Source organism: Notamacropus eugenii, chromosome 5 (genome assembly GCF_028372415.1).
Source record: "Notamacropus eugenii isolate mMacEug1 chromosome 5, mMacEug1.pri_v2, whole genome shotgun sequence".
Lineage (NCBI taxonomy): Eukaryota > Metazoa > Chordata > Mammalia > Diprotodontia > Macropodidae > Notamacropus > Notamacropus eugenii.
Genome location: NC_092876.1, coordinates 46083227 through 46104394, shown reverse-complemented (window position 1 = coordinate 46104394; position 21168 = coordinate 46083227). Strand labels below are relative to the sequence as shown.

Sequence of the window (21168 nt, the reverse complement as noted above, 5' to 3'; positions counted from 1 at the left end):
TCCAACATGCAGGTGACTATGAATCCCCTCTACAACTTTGCACAGCCCGCCCTCCCTCAAATCCAATTCACTTGGAAGTCATGACATCACCTTCCTCATGCCATGAGGACCTTGGAGAATGAAGGATAAACAACACAAGAGAGTAGGTTGTCTAACTTCTGTCTGAAGGCCTCCAATGATGGGAAAGCCTCTACCTCCTGCTCAGTGTTGGGTAGCTCTACTTAGTAGGGAGTTTTCCTTGTACTAATAACAATATGCTGCTTTATAACTCCCAGACATTGTTCTTAGTTTCATCCTCCTGGGCCAGGCAGCATGAATCTCCTTTTTCTTCCATGTGAAAGTCTTCAACTACTTGGAGACAATGACATCTATTCAGACTTTTGTATGAACCGTTTCCTGATCCCTGCCCCCTAACCAACTACTCTCCCAAACTCCCATATATTTCTTTTTGTTGAATATATTTGTATGTATTCATTTTATTTATGCCCATCGGACACCTCAAGCTGGATGTCCAGTTGACATCTTAAATGCAGCATATCTAAAATTCAACTTGTTATCTTTCCTTATAAAACCTGTCCTCTACTGCACTTCTCAATTACTGTGGAGGGCACTACCATCCTCCCAGTCCCCCAGGTTCACAAGCGAGGTGTCATCCTGGACTCCTCAGCCTCTCTCATCTCCCTTGTCCAATCAGTCGCTAAACCCTATTGTTTCTACCTTTGTAACATTTCTCCTTTTATAGCTCCTTCTCTTCCCTGACACTGCCACCACCTTATCACCTCATGCCTAGACTACTGTAACAGCCTACTGATTGGCATCCTAGCCTCAAGTCTCTCCCTACTCCACTTCATCCTCCACTTAGCTGTTAAGTTGATCTTCCTAAGGCACAGGTCTGACCGTGGCACCCCTCTATTCAAGAAGCTCCACGGGATGCCTATTATCTCTGGGATCAAATATAAAATCTTCTGTTTGGTTTGCATCCCCAGGCTGTCGCCAGTCATCCAGATTTTTTGTCTTGCCACTGGATTTCAATAACTCTGGAGGAGAGAGTGCGGCTGATGCCTTTGCACAGCCCTGACTCACTGAAATCCAGTTCATGTACAAGTCATCCCCATTGTGATGTCATAGATCTTTTTCAAGAACAAAAGACAGTAAACAACAACAGTGCCCAATATAACCTGGAAGGTAGCTAGTTGGTGCAGTAGACGGTGCCCTGGGTCTGGAGTCAGGAAGACCTGAGTTCAAATGTGACCTCAGACACTTACTAGCTGTGTCATCCTGGGCAAGTCACTTAACTCTGTTTGCCTCAGTTGCCTCATTTGTGAAATGAGCTGGAGAAGGACATGGAATCTTTGCCAAGAAAATTCCAAATGGGTTCACGAAGAGTTAGACATAATTGAAACAACTCAGCAACAACAGTAATGATAATGACTAGGCAGAAGATACTGTTGAGAGAGATCTAAAGATACATGAGACACGGTCCCCATTCACAACGTGCTTATAATCTAATAGACCACCAGCTTGGATTCTGGGAAGGGCAGCTTGGGGGCACAGGCAGTCTAGCATGGTAGAAGAAACACTCTGGGAGTTTAAGGAATTAAGTTCAAATTTTAACTTTGCAACTCCTAGCTACCTGGATGACTTTGGTCCTTTCTTTGCCTCTTTCATCTAGAAAATAAGAGGGTTTAGACCAAATGACCTTTAAGGTCCCTTCAAACTACAAATCTATGATTTTATGAAGTGATAGGAATAAAACAGACTATGTCTTCCTATGAAAATCAAGGAAAACTGGTGCATATTGAAAAATAAGATGGGATGGGAAGGTGAGGGGAAGGGGAAAACTAAGGAATTAATGAAAAGAGTACTAGATTCATAATCAGAAAACCTGGATTCAAATTCCATCTCTGCTATTTACCACTTGTGTGACCTTGGGGAAGTCAGTGAACATCTCTCAGCCTCAGTTTCTTTATTTGTAAAATGTTTGGATTGGATGACCTCTAAAGTCCTTCTTCTAAGGCTATGTGTATGGTCCTATGGTCCTGATGCCTTAGAGAGAAGTCTACTTGGTGGATGACAGGCAGGGGACTTTAGGGCTGGGGACACATTTGGCAGCAAATTGAAAGGTATGATGATGGTATGGCCAGATTTACAATGTATTTCTGAAATCAAAATAAATGCCAGTGTCAGACATGATGCCTTTCCTAAAAATAATAAAACAAAACAACACTCCAAACAGCAAATGAATCTTTTACAGACAACTTCAAGGTCATAGTCTCTTTAATTAAGAGTTGTACACTGCACGCTCCTCCTTCTTAGGCATCTGGTGACACGGACCAGATCCCTGTCTTCCTGGACCCCAGGTTCCTCATTGGGGTAAATGATTAGAGGGTCTTGAATATTCTTTCTAGTTCTAAACTTCAATTCAGTCATAATAAGCATTTATAAAGTGCCTACTATGTGCCAGACACTGTGACAGGGGATCCAAAGATAACAAAGAAACAGTCCCTAACTTCAAGCAACTTATATTCTACTGGAGGAAACAGTATGTGCACAGATAAATAATAATTAGCATACATTATTTTGAAAGAGACAGCACAAGAGAAGGAAAGAGTGAGGAGAGAAAAGGGGAGAAAAAGAGAAAAGAGAGGAGAGGGTGAGAGAGAAAGGAGAGAGGAAGGGAGGAGGGAAGGATGAGGGGAAGGAGAAAGGGAGGGAGGGAGAGAAGAAGAGAGGGAGAGGGAGAGAGAGAGAGAGAGATAAGAGAATGAGTCAATAGCTGGGAGCAGAAAAGTCCTCTTACAGAGGGTCCTGACTCTAGATACCCCCTCCCTGAGGATGCTGGATCCCTCAGGCATGACTAGCATCAGGAGTGCCATTGGTCCGGAGCCCCAGAGGAGAGGCACATCCAGGAAGCATAAAGCAGTCAGAGCAGGCTGTCACCCAGGGATACCTAGCAATGAGAAATGCCAGGTAGGAGTGGGGACAGGGAATGCAGGAAGCCTTCTGTTCCCTGAAGGCCACAATTCACTTTAGCTTGTAAAACAAAGCCTATTTCTTATGCATTTGAGTCACTGCGGCACCTGAGAAAAAGTTTTATTGGGCACTTCCTTCCATGACAGAGAGCAGGTGGAACAGCAGAGAGGTGGTGGGGGCAGGAGCTGGTCCTGATGAAGTTACCACCTGTCTCCCCGATGGGCCGTACATTTGGGCCCTGGGATATGACTCTGGGCAGGCTTCAGAGGCCACAGCCATGAGATAAGAGGGCCTTAGTCAAGAATTCCAGATGTTTAGACCAGCCCTTAATCAGATATCTGGATGTAGGCATGGGCTTACTTCTCTTTACCCTGGTATCCTATACAGAGCTAACCCATGAGTATGCAGGCAGTCAGCCAATGAGTGCTTATTAAGGACCTGCCATGTACCAGGAAGTGTGCTAAGTGTTGGGATACAAAGACAGGCAAAGAAAAACAGTCCCTTCTCTCAAGAAACTAAAGAATATCACATTCCTTGGACATTTTTCCTTGGACAGAAGCTTGTCTACCTGTGGATTTGCTTTGGAGTACAAGGACCTGGGTTCCAGTCTTGCCTCTGATACTTAGTTCCCATTTGATTTTGGGCCAGTCACTTAACTACCACTCTTTCAAACCCTCTCTCTTTCCTTCCCTCCCCCCCATCTCATTTCCCAGTATGCTTCAGGATTTCCTGATTTCCTACACATTTCATGTCATCTCATAGGACCATAAATTTAAAATTCAAAGGCACCTTAAAGGTCATCCCATTTATTTCTTTCCTACACATTTTCCATTTGCTGAGGCCCAAAGAATCATGTAAGTAGCAAATAGTAAAGTCAACTTATAGCAAAGTAAACCTAGCTCTTCAGTTCCAATTCATCACATCTAAGCTATTGTTCTAGCCCATGGTAAGTCCTTTGAGGGCAGCAAGTGTGTCTCATTTCTCTTTGTATCTCAAGTAAAAATGGCCTCTGGGTCCCATTCTAGCTCTAAACCTAGTCACCTGTTATGAGATTACCCGTCTTTCAGCTCTAAGCTTATCATGGTACCATCAGTAAATACACTTCAGATTCCTGGGGAAGATCATGGAAAAATACTTCTTTATAAAGTAAAACACCCCCTTGGAAATGTATTCCTTCTTCCCCAATCTCCTATGGGCTACTCGCAGATTTGTGTCCAGTGAGCTTGCTTAAATGGAGCACCCGGAACTTGGAAGTATTTTCTGATTACTGCAATGACTGTCCCTAGGATTTAGAGTCAGAATTTGTAGGCAAGAGGGGCTTATTTGAGGAAAGACCAGAGTGGCTCCCAAATGATCATCTTTGGTTATATGCATACCGCAGGGTACCTTGGCTATGTTAACTTTTAAAAATCCATTACAGAAAGTAATCTGGACCCACCAAACTAGCCATCTATGGGGAGATTCCTCTTCTGCAAGACTTCCTCACTCCAGGATGGGCAGGGGGAGTCATGTTCTCTTTCTCCCCTCAAGCAAGAGGGCATGTGCGTTTGGACACCTCTGTCCCAGGTCTGGGAGCCTTGATCATTTCCCCTTCCAGCAGCTGCTTATGGTATAGTCCAAATCTCAGCCCCTAGTACATTTTTTACAGCAGAATCATAAACCTCTGAGAAATGGGGTTTATAATAGAAACTCTGACACCAGCTAAAATGCAGTCACACTGTGGGGTGCTCTTGTAACAGCCCTAATTTATAAACCACTCAGGAATCCAGGGTTGTTTTTGAAACTTATAGACAATAATCCAGATATAGAGTAAACCAGGAGGGGAAAAAAGAGTAGAATGAGTGTCCACAGGCTATAAAGTCGGGTCTATCTGAGAGTTCAGAAATCACTCTGGATGGCACAATGTTCTATGTTCTCCCTGAATCCTGGGGCCCCTGTGACACACAATCTCTAGCACCAGGAAGGACGTGCCCATTTTTCAGAGGACTAGGTGTCATGCGATCTTCCTCGTAGCTGTATTTTTAGAGGGAAGGTTTGATATAGGAACATAGTGGAAAGGGAAGGGGGAAAAAACCCTCTTATTTCATTTGACATAATAGATGCTTTTGTAAGAAAGATCCAATGTACTCTGGTCTAAATTGGGGAAAAAAAGAGGGGCTCAGAAAGGAAATTGTTTACTCACCAGAGACAAAAGTTTATCACTAAATGTTGGTGAAAGGCTTTCAGTGAATGCAGCCTCCAGCTCTGTTAAGATGTATTGAAAAGACAATAATTCATGGGAGCAGCCCTCCATCGCTGCCCAGAATCATATTACTGCTGGGAGCCACACAATCCATTTTTTTTTTCCCTCCTCCAATCCTGGCTGAGAAATGAGTCGCAAATGGAAAATAAGATGTGAGCCACGTGTGTGTGTGAGTGTGAGTGTGTGCATATGATCCATGCATGCACAAGTGTGCATACACATACAGATATGTGTACAGACAAACTAGAGATTCTGCACCTTCTCTTCTCATCTCTCTTTAATGATTAGCTTCTTTTCTTTGAAAAAATAAAAAAGGACCACCTGGCACTGAGCGTAACTATTCGTTGACCTCTCTTAGCAAGTTATTTTTGCTCCGTTATTTAGTAGTGTTTTTGAATGTCTAAAACCAGGAATCTGAACTGGCTAAGAAGACCTGAATCTGAATCCTACTTCTGACACTTAATGAATTTGGGTAAGTCACTGAAACCTCTCTAGATCTCAATTTTCTCATTTGTAAAATGAATGGGTTGGACCACGTGGTGCCTGAGATCCCCTTTCAGATATATGAACTCATGATCCTGGAGTGAGAGTGGGTATATTTCCTTCTTTGGACTTATATCCTTACTGCTCAACCCAATGCCAGGTACACAGCAAGTGTTTAATCCAGGGATGGGGACCCCTAGGCCTGGAGGCCACATGTGACCCTCTAGGTCCTTGGATGCAGCCTTTTGACTGAATCCAAGTTTTATAGAAGAGATCCTTTTATTAAGGGGATTTGTTCTATGAAGGTTGGAATCAGTCAAAGGGCTGCACTAACATATGGCCTTGAGGTTGCAGGTTCTCCACCTGTGGTTTAATCAATGCTTGTTGATTGATGGGAATGGAATTATGACACTAGGTAAGAAAAATAGAACCTTGTGTCTCGTCTTGCTAGGGTAAGTAGATCCATGTATTCTTCATCAATTGTTAATAACAAGTATTATTAATTATTAATTAACTGCTAGGTGACATAATAGATAGAGTACTGGGCCTGAAGTTAGGAAGACTCATCTTCCTGAGTTCAAATCTAGCCTTAGACACTGATTAACTGTGTGACCCTGGGCAAGTCACTTCACCTTGTTTGCCTCAGTTTCTTCATCTGTAAAATGAGCTGGAGAAGAAAATGACAACCACCCCAGTATCTTGGTCAAGAAAACCCCAAATGGGGTTGTCAAGAGCTGGACATGACTGAAACAATTCAAGAACAACTTAATTAATTAATGACAAGCATTATTAAGTGCCTTCTGTGTGCCAGTCACTTTATCAGGTGCTAGGAATGAAAAGAATGAAACAGTTCCTACCCTCAAGGAGTTTATATTTGACTGGGTTCAAGGCCCTGCTCTGGTAGGGGAGAGCCCTGGATCAACTTCTCATCTAGGTAATAGTTTTGTGGAATGTGGAATCAGAGAGACCAGTCTCCCTGCTGGTGTGCATGCTCTTTGTTTCCTAAGCGGGTAGGATTTTATACACACAAACACACACAAATACACACACACAGATATGACTTGCCAGTCTTTCCTTCCCACTCTTGTCTTTTTCTACATGAAAAATTCCATTGAACAAGCTGCTTTTGGTGAGAGTGTTCAGAGACATAACTAGGAATTACTGTGCCCAGGGCAAGGACCCACAAACCACATCCCAGGACATGTGACATAAAGAACATGCCCTCCTAAGAGGATGGAAGGCAGCAGACCAGGACAGAGGAGAAGAATCATGATTCCCATCTCATTGTAACTAATAACCAATTATTATTAGATTATCATTATTATATATGTAATAACACATATAATAAAATATTATTATTATAAATAATTATATATAATTAATAGCTAATTATTCTTACTTATTGGGTGCTAGGGGCAGTGTGGTATAGTGGAGACAGGGAGGGCCTTGGATCCAGGAAGACCTGGGTTCAAATCTCGCTTCTGACATATACTGGCTGTTTGACCCTAGGCAAGCCACAACCTCTCAGTGCCCTTCACAACTCTTCAAGACTATAAAATACAGAGGAGTCCCTGATCTATATGGATCAAGGAAGTTCTTCTCATAGATCTGGTTAAAAGAGAAATGAACAACAACACGATTCCCAAACAAAGTGTTAAGCTCTGTAGTTTCAGTGATACTAAAGAACTCCAAGTGCTATCAGTGCCCTCAAAATTTGGTGCCTAGGGACAAAGCTCAGATCACACTGCCCTAATTAGAACTCTGAGGCCCATGCGGTGCTCCAGATGTGTGTGTGTGTATGTGTGTGTGTATTTTCACTTGTGGGATGATTTTCCTGAAGCAAAAGGAAAAGGGGAAAATGAAACCTGCTTAAGTAGCCTGTACCTCCTCCCATTCTGGGACAGTGCTCTCTACCTGGGGCCTATACCTTTACCCTGAAAAAGGAATGAATAAAGGAATACATTTAGGGAACATGAAGCTTGGAGGGACCAAAAAAAATGCAGAAAGATGGACAGCATTGTGCTCCCAAGGCCAGCTGGGGTAGGGTGGGGATGGAGAGCAAGCTGTGGTTCCTGCTTAGTCAGAAAGGGCTGTGGAAGGTGGGTCTAGACCGCTCATCTGGGCCCAGAGCTGGACTTCTGAGCATGATCTGAGTTTTGTGGGAAGGAGGTACTGGGGCCTAAGTCCAACTGGGGGCTAGGGAGCCTGGACTGACTGATGAATGAGAAGGTATCCCCTTTACCTACTCCCCGCCTTTGGCAAGAAAATCACTTTTCACAACCACCATCCTCACTCTTGATGGCCTAGTGAGCTTCCTGGGGGGTAGATGCCCATGGGGCAAAGGCCAATGCCAGGTGCCACCTGCAGCAAGCACCTTTATCGTGCTCATTCTCTCTCCTTTCATTCACTTTTCTTCTTTTCTCCTGCCTTATCTTTGTGTTTCCGTATTTCACTTTCCTCTACCTGTGATGGTGGTAACCACGTATAATTTTTGAATTTCTGATTTAGGAAACATAGTACATGAATAGCAGGATGGAAAGCTAGCAAGGACCTTGGAGATCAAATTTAATCCCGTCATTTTGAACAGAGGAGGAAACTGATGACAAGAAAACATCCATGGACTTACCCAAGGTCACACAGTAGATTGAGAATTCCAACTGAGACTTACTGTTTGGCACGATGGAAAGAGTCCCAGTACTGGGTTCAAATCTCACCTTAGCCAAAGTCAGTTACCTTCTTTGAGCCTCAGTTTCCTCAATTGTAAAATGAGGATGTTGGTCTAGATGGCTTCAAAGGTGTCTTCCATCCCTAGATCTATGATTTATTTATGAGCCTATGACTAAGCTTGGATCAAGTCTCATTTTCCCTTTTCTATACTTCTATTTTCTATTAAAATGTTATTCCTGCTCAGTAGGTTCAGGATACCTTGACAGCTTATGTTGTCACCAAGAGCATCCGAAGGTCCTGACAAAACATCATCCTGTATAACTGCTGGTGACCTTCACCTTAGGCAACCTTGACCTTTCACTTGGGCTTTCTTCTTTGGGCTTAGATTCTGAGACGTTTCTTTGTTCTATTCAGCAAGGAGTCAAGAAGTCAGAGAAAGGCTGGTACTGGTCTCCAGCTGGGCTCTCCTTATCAGCCTGGAGATTACAGATGAACCAGGGGAGAAAGCCCTGTGAGAGTGGGAGGCAGGAGGGTTGCCTGAGCCTGGTCCTGGGGCCAGATGCCAAAAAGAAAAGCCCAGCACTCTCGGGACTGGAGAGCTCTCATATAATAAATGTAGGCCGACCCTCAGAGATGATTGAGTCAGGGGACTGCAGATCTAGGGCTGGGAGGGCCTTTAAGGGCCCCTCATTTTAGAGATGAAGACATGGAGATCAAGGGAACAGGCCAGGATGGGGGAGAAATTCCCTCTACACTTCCATCTGATATTTTCTGATTTTCACAAATTTAATGGAGGCCCAGAGAAATCAAGTGAATTGGCTAAGGTCACGGAACCTTAGTGGTAGAGCAGGAATGCTAACCCAGTTCCTTTAGCTTAAAATCTAGCCCTCTTCCCACTCAGTTCATCCATATACTGATAGCAAATCAGATATATCCAAGAAGAGATGTTGTTCGGCTGTGTCCAACTCTTCATGATCCCATTTGGGGTTTTCTTAGCAAAAATACTGGAGTGATGGGTCATTTCCTTCTCTAGTTCATCTTACAAATGAGGAAACTGAGGCAAACAGGGTTAAGTGACTTATCCAGGGTCACACAGCTAGTCAGTGTCTGAGGCCGGATTTGAACTCATGAAGATGAGTCTTCCTGACTCCAGGCCCAGCTCTCTACCTACTTGCCCTGTTCGAATGCAAAATGTATGCTTGCCAAAAAGACTATTTTATGGAGAACTTGAATGGGGCAGGCGATCACATGGTGGCCAGAAGAAATGATACAAGGACACTCTCAAGGTCTCTCTCAAGAACTTTGGATTTGACTGTGCAACATGGGAGACACTGGCATAGGACCGCTAAGCATGGCATGCCCACATAAGAAAAGGTGCTGTGCTCTTTGAGCAAAGCAGAATTGAGACAGCACAAGGTAAATGCAGGATGTGCAAATTTGGAGTATCCACCCCAAATATTCATATGGACTATCTATGCCCAATCTGTGGTAGAGCATTCAGAGCTCATATTGGTCTGGTCAGCCACAGTCAGACACACTGAAATTTCACTTTACCATGGTGATGTCATTTTGGTCCTCTAGGAAGGACAACAACCACCTAGGGTCCTGAGAGCATTTCTGAGCCACAGGAGCTCAGCCTTGGGAAGGGACCTCAGAGGTCTCCATCTAAAATCCCTTCCCACAACATCCTATACTCAGTAAACATAAGGGAGGGGCCCCCACTGCCTCCTGAGGCAGCCTATTACACTTTTGGCCCGTTCCAACTGTTAGAAAGTTTTTCCTTATTTAAAACTAACCTAAATATGCCCTTTTCGTAAATTCCACCCATTAGTCCTTGTTCAGCCCTCAGGGGGCCAAGCAGAGCGAGGCTAATCTCTCTTCCGCTACACAATCCTTCAAATCCTGAATAACTCCCGGCCCACCCCCACTCTTTCTCTTCTGCAGCTAAACAGCCCTGGTTTCTCCAACGAATCCTCATAAGGCATGGACTCAAGGTCTTGCTCCATCCTGGTAGACTTCCCTATGGAAGATTTTGGGCTTACCAATATCTTTCCACTGAAGTGAATTGGGGTCCCAGCATGACCTCCAGCATGGGTTCACTCATGAGGGTGAGAAGGGGGAGAAGTTTGTGTATGAGTGTGTGTGTGTGTGTGTGTATGCATATGAAAGAGACAGAGACAAAGAGAAAAGGACAAAGACTGAGAGATGGAGAGAGGGGGAGACAGAGACAGAGAAACACAGTCATAGGACTAGGATTCATAGTTTCTAGAGCGCGAAGGGACCTCAGAGAACATCTAACACAGTCTCCTTGTATTGCAGCACAATGCCTGGCATGTGACACTCATTCATTCATTCATTCTAGATTGCACAGAGATGAAGAAATTGAAGAGACTTGCCTAAGGTCAGCCAAGGTTTAGACTCCAGTTTTCTGAATTGTATTTGAGAGGACCTGCATTCAAATCTCACTTTTATCCTGAAGTCTCTACATGACCTTGGACAAAGGTAAAATGATCTGGAGAAGGAAATCACAAACCACTCCAGTATCTTTGCCAAGAAAACCCTAAATGGGGTCACCAAGAGTCAGACATAACTGGCACAACTCAACAACAAAGAGTTAATAGAGCACTTTAAAGTCTGCAAAGAACTTGGCATATGTTAACTCATTTGATCCTCACAAGAACCCCGGGAGGTAGGTGGTATTATTATCCCCATTTTACAGAGGAAGAAACTGAGTCATGGGGGGGGGTGTCACGCAGTCAGGGAGTGTCTGAAGCAGGAGGACTTCCTAACTGCAAGTGCAGAGCTCGTGGCACTTAGCTGACTACATGATAGGCATTTAATCAATTTTTGTTACTGATTTGATGATTGATTGATACCCCTACCTCACAGGGTCTATTTATAAGATCATAGATTTAGAGCTGGAAAGGGCTTTAAAGACCATCTAGACCAAGCTTCTTCTTTTACAGGTGAGAAAACTGAGGCCCAGGTAAGGAAATGGAGGAACAACTGACCTAAGATCATGCAAGCAGTAAGCAGCCTAACCAGGATTTGAAACCAGTTTCTCAGACTTTGAATGCAGGGCTCTAACCGCTGCACCACTTTGAGGAAAGTGCTTCAGGAATCCCATAAATTGCCACATCCATGAGAGCTATGATCATTGTGACTGGAACACCAATATAGGGGAAACCAAAGAGCCTATGAGGAGAATGAGAAAAAAACCCTTGGTCAGCTTGCTGCTGTGAGACTAAGGAAGCTGGGAGACATCCATCACCTCCCAGTCTTCTTTGGAACAGTATGGTCAAATTCAATCCCGCTTTGGCTAGGATAATGAGGAAGAGTGATCACAGGGAAGCAGTAACCCTCTTGGAAGTCTTTGGTTATCTGGTAGGTACACCTGGTGGTTTCCCAGGGTTAAAGGGACTGGAGAGGAAGCCCATGCTCAGAGCAGATCAATACTCTAATTTATTTCCCAGATCTCCACAGAGCTGCCAAACCAAAGCAGCCAGGCCTCACTGCAACCCAGTAAGCTAATTAAGGGCCAGGGCAATAGGAGCTCATGGCCTAGGGCTCCCCCAGCCCAGTGGGATCTTCCTCCCTCCAGTTGAAGCTAAGTAGGGGCTGAACCCTGTCTCATTACTGTTATCCACAGCTTTGTTTCCCCTGTAACTCACTCCCACCTTGCTGACTTTTCTTCTAGAGGGGAGGTGGAGGAGAGGAAAAGAGAGGGAGAAATGTTTCATTCGGTATCAGAAGAAGCCGGTAAAAGACAGAGGAAAAACCCTTGAGGATAGAGCCAATGTGGATCCATTGTGTCCTGACCCATTGCAGAAACATGTTACTGTTTCCAGTCAGTACCCAGAAACCCCCAGCCTCCAGAGCACTGGGAAATAGCCTGGCCATAGGCTTTGGGAAAAGCCCTCTGGGACCTTCTATCATCACTCCAACTTTCTCCTTCAAAAACTCATAACCGCAGACCCCTTCCCACTCCCCAACAGGTCTCTTTCTCAGCCCAGACAAAACAGTAAGTTTTAATATGGTGGTGGATGTGTAAAGGAAAGGGGTGTGGTGCTCTTCCTAAAGGGATGAGGAGGTCCATGAAGTGCCAGGAATGCTAAGAGCCAAATACAGTCAACTCTCCATTATCCATATGTGCGTTATTTACCTTTTGGGTTATCTAGGGCCAGCCTGGACCAGTTTCACTCTCTCTGCCAGCTAGCACATTCCTGGCTGTCTCCCTAAATGCCTGGTGGGTTCAGTACTCGGAAAATGCAAACTCATTTTAATATTAGCCCAAACAGAACATAGTTAGGAAGGTAGGCCTGTAGAAGAGAGGGGTGAGGGATATTATTTTAAAGCCCCCAAAGAAATGCCTTTCACATCCTCTGCTGCTTGGAATAACGATCAGGCTGGTTAGAGGAGAGTCAGCCAGACCCGCAGAGGAGAATCCGGAGGGGCAGTTGTGGCAGTAGTATTGACCCCAGGCTGAAGGGGCAAGGGCTCTGGAATCCAGGAGTGGAGGCCCCCCTGGAGTGCTAGCATATCTCATTTTGCTGTCAGCCTGAGGTGGGATGGGGGAGATCCAGGCAAATACAATTTGCCTGTGCATCTGTTGAATGACTTCTCCACGATGAAAGGTTTGCCAGTGCGAGGAAATCACTCTGTGCATTGGGACCTGAAAAGCCATTTTGTAAGCACACCCTTTGGTTTAATATTTTCTCCCCCCTCCCTCTATATCTACATTGTTCTTCAAACAAGGGCTCGGGCAGGCACAGCTGCTCATACTGAAGAGATTCCCTGGGCTTCCTTCCTCCCTGTCCCTTTCCTGATGGGGCTGGGGCTGGGGTGGAGCTCTGCAGTCTTCCCGAGCATTTCCCAAGGCAATTGATGTCATTACACCATGATAAATGTCGAGACCACTGGGCAGACATCAGACTGGGGCCGGCTGGCTACAGACTGCTCTGTGATTCAGGAACAGAGATGGAAGAACCATCCCAACCGTCGGCACTGCATTGTGTCTGCCAGGGAAGACTGCTCCTGGGGCTTTGAGACAGAAGGCAGTACCCAAGCTCCTTATGACTACCTGCTCATAGGAAAGGCTTAAATAAATGCTCCTTAATTGACTGATTGATGGCAACAGGGAGGAGGTGTGTTGAAGGGGAGTCTGAAAAAATAGGGAGAAGCAAGGGGAAAGAGGAAGCCCAGGAAGTCTTCCCAAGAGAGGAGAAAGCCCACTTAATGAAGGGCAAGGGAGACTTCAAACGTCTTTTTGATGCTAGGGCAAAGTAAATGGTTACTGCTTCCTCTGCTCTGTGAGTCTCAGACCATAAGCCTTCAATCATGTACAAACTTCCATCTACCCACAAACCATTCACCTAAACTCTTCATTTTACAAAGAAGGAAACCAAGGCCCTGAGATGTAGAGTCATCTGCCCAAGTAAGGCGTGAATTTGAATCCAGGTCCTTTGACTTGAAAACTAATATGCCCAGACTTGGAAGTAACACACTGTCAAACACCAGGGTCCTAGCAAGGAGCTTACAACCTTCTTAGAAGGACTGCATCCTCGATAAACACAGAATCAATACATACAAAATGCCAAGCTGTTGGAACACTTCAGTGGAAATAAGTTCCCTGAGGGCAGGGATACCTTATTTTGTTTTGTCTCTGTATTCCTTTCTCTCAGCACTTAGTAGGGCTTAATTTATATTTGATGAATTGCATGGAGAGAAATCGAAGTAAATTGAATTAAGATAAGGGTGATCAGAGTTCAGAGCAGAGAGAGATCAGTATGTGCTGAAGTGATGAGGAAAGGCTCCACAGGAGATACTGGTATATGAGCTGGGACCAGAAATATGGAAGAGGTTAGAATTAAGAGGCATTAAAAGTCAGCTGGTCTAACCCTCTCATGATTATAGCTAGCGTGATATAGGTCTGTAAGGTCTACCAAGTACCTTACACATGTTATCTCATTTGATCCTCCGTATTATAGGGGCTATTATTATCACCATTTTACAGATGTGGAAACTGAGGCTGAGAGAGCGTAAGAGATTCCCAGGGTGGTATAGCTAGTTAGTGTCTGAGTCAGGATTTGAACTCAGGTCTTCTGACTCCAAGTCTAATACTCTATACATTGCGCCTCCTAGCTTTTTTTTAAGGAGTAAGTGCTATTATTATCCCCATTTTACAGATGAGGAAACGGAGGTCCAGAGAAATGAACTGACTTTTCCAAGGTCATACCTCTGCCTGCCATGCTGGGCCTACTTTTATGGAATCTCATCATCTCCATCTGGGGCAACAGGAGAGATCTAACATTCTTTTCTGCCAAAGACAAGTCACAGAATCTTTGGGCATTGTCTGTCTTCCTCTGCTAAGAAAATATAAGCTCCTTGAGGGCAGAATCTGTCTTGGCCTTGGTGTATGTATTCACAGTGTTGTCAGACACTCGATCAAGGATCCTGTCTACAACTAGCCTAGGAGCAGTCATCCAGACACTGCTTGAAGCCTTCCAATGGGAAAGGGTAATCCTGAGGCAGTCCATTCTAATTGTAGACAGCAGTAATTGTTTAAAAGTTTGTCCTGTCATCAAGCCTAATTTGGCCTTTGCAATTTTGCAGTTTCTGCCTGTTTCTCCAGTTTTGCCCACTGGGATCAAGAAAAACAAATTGAATCCTCCTTCTAAAACTTGAAGAAGGTCCCTCTAAGTATATTTTTTGGTTTAAGCTAATCATATCTTCCAAGCTGGGGGTGGATTTTTCTTCTTTCTCACCTTTACTTTTCCTTCAGTACTTAACTTAAGTACCACCCTGTAAATGAACCTCTCTCAGACCACTTGTTCAGGAAAATCCCAGGCATCATGTTTTTTACTTCACTCCCTATTCTCCAGCCATTTTATCCACAGTCTCCCTCCAACCAGGGCAATGATCAAATCTGCCATTGTTCTTGGATGGGACATGTCAATCTTGTCCCTAGTAGCCCCACTGTCCATCCTTTCTGGACAAAACTATCTGAACTAAGGTGGCCCTCCTTGTCCATTGTTTCTGTATTGTCTCCCCCATTCTAGAATATAAACTCCTTGAGGTAGGGACTCTGTTTTTGTCTTTGTATCTCCAGCAAGTCCCCTGAGTTGGCACATAGTAAGCACTTAGCAAATGCTTTTTCATTCATTCATCTCCGACCTGCTAGTACTTTCCCTCCCTAAATAATCCTGTATCTATTTCATATAAAACTATCAATGTGCATGATAGAAACACATTTTTCCCTCCTTCTGGAAAGCAAGAACTGTTTCATTTCTACCTTTTTATCCCCAGTCCCAGTCACATTGTGTGCACTTAATAAATTGTTAATCAGTGACTTTCCCAACTCCAGCCACCAGAGGGCCAGAAACGCAAGGAAAACTGAGAATCCCAGGCATTGGCCTTGGGGAGATTCCAGAGGCGGCAGAATGGAGAAAGCCCAAGAAAGCTCGTTTCTGGGAGTATTCCCAAGCCCCGTGACACCCAATAAAGCTAGGATTGTGCCTTCTGACTGGACAGAATGTCCTCTATCTCCATTCCAACATTCAAACAGAGCTGCTTGGTATGGCCAGCAGCCGTCATGCTGGGCTCCCCCCTTTCCTAGGGCTCTGAATCCCACTGTTTGGGGCCCCCTGGAAAGTTTGGCCTCTCCATGCTGAATAAGGACAAAGCATCAAAGACTCATAAATCACAATTTATTACACTAACCTCATGGAAACTCAGTAAATTTATTCCTTTTCTTCAATAGACTTTACAACCTCATATAAATCATGTCCCACTAGGTTGGAAGTCCTCGGTACTTTTCTTCATGCTCCCACTCCTTCCCAGGTGGCAAGCAGTTTATTCTCATCCTAATCCATCTAGCCCAATGGGCTTTGAGATCCCTGGATAATAGGGTTGGGGGCCAACCATCAGCTCCCTCTCTGAGTTGGGCTCCCTCCTCCCTGCCCCACAGAAGAGCATTTTACCAGCTCTGTGAAGGAGGTGGGGGACAGAGGGTGATTTATGGGGGTGGGCTACCTAGTCCTTCCTCAGCGGGATCCCGGGCTAAAAGAGGCAGTTTGCAGAGTGCAGGCATAATGCTGCCAAAGCCAGCAACCGAATAAACACTTGGAATTCTTAAGGAGATTCTGCTGAGCTGACAGAACCCATCAAATTTTTATTGAATACATTTCCTCCGGAGAACTTGTGTACTAAATCTAGCCCAGGATGAATTAGAGGAATAAAAATTCTGTGCACAGACTTGACTGCAAATGTACCTTTCTAGAGAAAAAGGACAAGCTTGCTCAAAAGTCATTCTCTTTCTCTCTTTGCACGAACTCCAGGTCTGTTTTAGGTCGGGAAACCCAAGACAGGGCACGCAATCAGGGGAATGGAGGGGCCAGGACCTGACCCTCATTCTTGGTGGGGGAAGAATCCTTTGTGATGTGACTATCAGGCCAGAAGGATGAAGACAGAAGTTACCATCATAGCAGCATTACCTTCCGTGGAGAAAAGAAGGAAGGGTAGAAAGCTGTCTTGGGCTAATGGGATAGTGACACCAGAGGAGGGGCCACCCTTGGGCAGGTCCTGATCCCCTCTGACCTAGACTATTGCATTGAGCTCCTAACGGGCTTCTCTGCCTCAGCTTTCTTATTCCAATACATCCTCTGGATGCTCAGAGGACTGAAGCTACATCACTATGTTGGGATCAAGATACAATGGATCAGACCAGTATGAGCTCAGAAGGCTCTGCCACAGGTCAGTCACAATCCATCCTTTACACAACTCCCAAAGCACATGCCTACATCATTCCTCCACTCCATATACTTCAATGGCTCCCTATGACCTTCCTCTGTTTGGCAGAAAGCCCTTTACAACCTGACCCCTAACATATCATTCCCCTCCACATACTCCATAGTCCAGCCAAATCAGCTTTCTTCCTTTTCCTCATTCATATCACTCTATCATCTTCCATACATTGGCACTGGTTGGCCTCCATTTCTCCAACACTCAACTTTCTCCTCTTGGTCTCTCAGGTTCCCTAGTTTGCTTCAGTGCTCCATCAAATAACACCATCTACAACAGAGGTGTTAAATTTTGACTATAAAACTTCAGAGTGCAGCCTGAACCAGATTATCATAGAATTAGGAAATGATTAACAAAATAAGTATAATTATAATGCAACACAAATAATGTTAATTTGTGGTTTCCTAAGTCAACGTGCTTAAGTTCGTCTACAAAAAGCTGCTTCTGAGTCCTCAGCTGTTAGGCCATGCCCTGTCTCTCATATTAGCCTGCACCTCTTTTGTTTATAATATCTATGGATATGATGTCACACCAGGCTAGACTGGAAACTCCTCCAGGGTAGAGACCGCCTTACTTTGCTCCTTCTATCCCCACCACCTAATATAATACCTGGCCCAAGAAAGCCCTTAAAAAGATCTGTGGATGGACTGATTGTATGAGGCATGGGTCAGGAAGTCCACCATGGCTATAGAAATTCTGTAAGTCTAGGATAGAGTGAAGCTTGGAGTCAGGAAAACCTGAGTTCAAGCCCATTCTCAGACACTTACTAGATGTTTGACCCTGGGCAAGTCACTTAACCCTGTTTCCTTCGGTTTCCTCATCTATGAAATGAGCTGGGGAAGGAAATGGCAAACTACTCCGGTATCTTTGCCAAAAAAACACCAAATGGAGTGATGGAGAAGTGGATACAATTGAAAATGACTAGATGACAACAACACATACAAAGAAGGACCTCAGCATATTGTATTGACCCTCTGTGTCAGTGTTGTGGGAGGTCATAGGATGAAAGAGAGCTGAGCAGGCAGAGAAGGGTTCCGATGCTACATCTCGGAGGAAGAATGTGCATGGCGGGGCATCAGTGTCAATGGCCCTGCTGGATTATCTGAGAATGAAGAAGACCCTGTGCTAGGCACTGGGGCTAGAGATAAAGTCCAAAAGGGTCAATCCCCTTGGAGCTCACATTTTCACTTTCTAGGACTGAAATATCCTCCTAATCTCTGGTTAGTAAGTCAACAAGCATTTATTAAGTACCTATTGTATGCCAGACACAAAAAAATTGAAATATCTCTCCCCTCAAGGGGCTTACTACCAGGGGAAGTAATAAGTATACATATAAAATAGAAATATAGATATAGATAGATATAGTGGGGGGAGGCACTAGCATATGAAGAATCAGGAAAGATTTTATGTAGAAGATGGTACTTGAACTGAATCATGAAGGAAACAAAGGATTCTAAGAGATGGAGGTGAAGGGGGACAAGCATTCCAGGCAGGGGGATCAGGCAATGCAAAGGCCTGGAGGTGGAAAATGGATGAAGAACCTACCCTTTTGCTCTGCTATAAAGTGTGAATGTTGAATTGGATGGATACTCCATGAGGATCTTTTTAGCTTTTTAGCTCAAATCTGGGATCCCCACAAGGGGGGATGAGGGAAAAGTGAGATGGCCCAGGGGTTAGAGCCCTGGGCTTGGAGTCAGGGAGACCCAAATTCAAATTTGGCCTCAACCACTGAATAGTTCTGTGACCCTGGGCAAGTCATTTAACCTCTGTCTACCTCAGTTTTCTCAATTATAAAACGGAGAAAGTGATAGGGACCACTTCCCAGGGTTGTGAGGATCAAATGAGATAATATTCAAAAAGGGCTTAGCACAGTGCTTGGCAGCACGTTAGACAGTAAGTGCTTCCTTCTCCAGTTCCTTCCTTCCTTCCTTCCTTCCTTCCTTCCTTCCTTCCTTCCTTCCTTCCTTCCTTCCTTCCTTCCTTCCTTCCTTCCTTCCTCCCTCTCTCCCTCCCTCCCTCCCTCCCTCCCTCCCTCCCTTCCTTCCTTCCTTCCTTCCTTCCTTCCTTCCTTCCTTCCTTCCTTCCTTCCTTCCTTCCTTCCTTCCCTCTCACTTCCTTACAGCCTTAGTGTTTTGAAGTGACAGAACAAAACCCCCCAAACATCTGGAAAGGCACATCTGGTTCAGCGATATTGGCAAGAAATCCCCAAGCCAAGGCCTTCCTCTTCATCATGTATTTCAGACATGGGGGCTCAGGCTTCTCATTTCCTTCACCAAACAAATTTGCTTGTGTTTCCCCCTCTGTTAACCTTTTATGAGACTGATGCTTGGTTCTGGAATTATTGCTGACTGGGAGGCTTGCAACCCAGGGAGAGCCCCCTCTCCACCCCATCCTCTCTGAGAAGGGTCTCAGAAGAACACCCTGGGATCTGTTTATTCAGCTTCTTCTTTCTTGGCTAACAGCTCGGGCAGATAAACACGCCGACAGCAAGGACAAACAAAGACACATGTAAACAGGTGGGGAATCAATGGCTGCATGCAAGGCAGCTTCCTTATTCCCTCAACTGCCGATCTAGGGGGGGAATGTCTAACTCCACATCAGGTCCCACTGGGGCTTCCTCTGGCTCCTAGGAACTTGGGCTCAGGGAATTGGCTCAAGACTCTTTGGGTATTTGCTGTAACCAGGTGGCTTTCTTTGGTCATGAGGAGGTGGAAAGAAGGCACACTGACTGGAGATGCCAAAGACAGTCAGTCCCAGGATTATAAAATTTGAGTATGAGAGGTCATCAGAGTCCAGCTATCTAGTCCAGCCCCTTCGTTTTACAGATGAGGAAACGGAGGCCCAGAAAAGTGAAGTTGCTTCTCCAGTACTACACAGGTAGTAAGTGGCAAAGGTGTGCCTTGGAACCCAGAGGACTCCATTCCAGTACTCCACCACCACTCTGTCTTGCTCTACTGTCCTGGATTCAAATTCTGCCTATGTGATCTTGGGCAAATCACTTTCCTACTCAAGGGATCATGGGATCATAGATTAATGGTAATAATTATGATGATGATACTAAAGGTTAATATCTATATAGAACTTTAGGTCTTATGTTTTATAAGACTTTTCATAAATATTATCTCATTTGATCCTCACGAAAAACCATGTCAAGCACTATTATTCAGAATCCCAGTACAAGAGTCAATGAGTTGTTGTCTAGTCTTTCAGGCATGTCTGACTCTCTGTGACCTTATTTGGGGTTTTCCCAGCAAAGATACTGGAATGGTTTACCATATCTTTTTTTAGCTTATTTTACAGAGGAGGAAACTGAGGCCAACAGGGTTAAATGGCTAGCCCAGGGTCACACAGCTAGTAAGTGTTTGAGGCTGGATTTGAACTCACAAAGAGGAGACATCTATCCACTTTGCTACCTAGCTCAGTGAGACTTGAGTTCAAATCCAGCCTCAGACACTTAAAGACTGGGTAACCTTGGGCAAGTCAGTTAACCAATGTCTGCTTCAGTTTCCTCATCTGTAAAATGGGGATTATAATAGCACCTGCCTACCAGAGTTGTTGTGAGAATCAAATGAGAGAATATATGTGAAATGCTTTGCAAACTTTAAAATGCTATATAACATCTCCTCCTCTTCCACTATTTCTGTTCTTTTTCTCCTTATTCTCATCCTCCTCCATCATCATCATCATCATTACCATCATATCACATACAAATGAGGAAATGAGTTGCTTGAGGTCACACAGTTGGCAAATATCTGAAACAGAATTTCCAATGATACACCATTTCCAACGGCGACTCCAGGTTCACCATTCTATCAACTGGGCCACCTCACTGCCCTAAGATTTTGATTGTTCAAAAAGACATAGAAGAACAAAAGACTTGGCAGACACATCTGGCCAGATGATCTCTGTAAATGAATCAGTGAGTCTAGACCTCTCTTCATCTTTCACTCTAGACACAATGGACCAAGTTTTCGTGGCTATCTAGTCCCATCTCTCCATTTTAC

The 21168-nt window shown here is 44.5% G+C and overlaps 1 protein-coding gene across 1 annotated transcript in view; it reads right to left on the bottom strand.

The window, feature by feature from the left end:
- The window catches only part of LOC140504140 (calmodulin-binding transcription activator 1-like), a 1000289-nt gene that overhangs the window by 351085 nt on the left and 628036 nt on the right, over positions 1-21168 (bottom strand). The window lies entirely within an intron of this gene.